The 273-nt window shown below is 39.6% G+C and overlaps 1 protein-coding gene across 2 annotated transcripts in view; it reads left to right on the top strand.

Moving 5' to 3' along the window:
• The window catches only part of rnf213a (ring finger protein 213a), a 36,951-nt gene that overhangs the window by 644 nt on the left and 36,034 nt on the right, over positions 1–273 (top strand). The gene's annotated exons all lie outside the window — the stretch shown is intronic.

The raw sequence follows: 273 nt of genomic DNA, 5'->3' as shown, positions 1-273 counted from the left end.
CGTTCATACTGCGATAACGGGGCTGCTGGTTTTGTTTTGTTTGGTTAGCGTTCTCAGTTTTTGCTCTTGTCAAATGAGGTTGTAGGCTGCAAAAGACACAGGAAGTGACGTGTTCAGATTTTTTACTAAGCGACTATATGATTGGCTGAACGATGCAGCCAAAGATCTTTTTATCAATGAGATGTATCACTCCGTACTTCGTAAACGTTGTCCCGCCTTCTGGTTTCAATTTTTCTTTGTATTTTTCCTGCTTACTAAAATTGCCACAAATAT

The sequence above is a fragment of the Morone saxatilis genome, unplaced genomic scaffold (genome assembly GCF_004916995.1).
Source record: "Morone saxatilis isolate NCDOM2014 unplaced genomic scaffold, NCSU_SB_2.0 Contig14, whole genome shotgun sequence".
In the NCBI taxonomy this organism is placed as follows: domain Eukaryota; kingdom Metazoa; phylum Chordata; class Actinopteri; family Moronidae; genus Morone; species Morone saxatilis.
The sequence above is the reverse complement of the archived record's forward strand: the minus strand, read 5'-3'. Positions and strand labels throughout refer to the sequence as shown.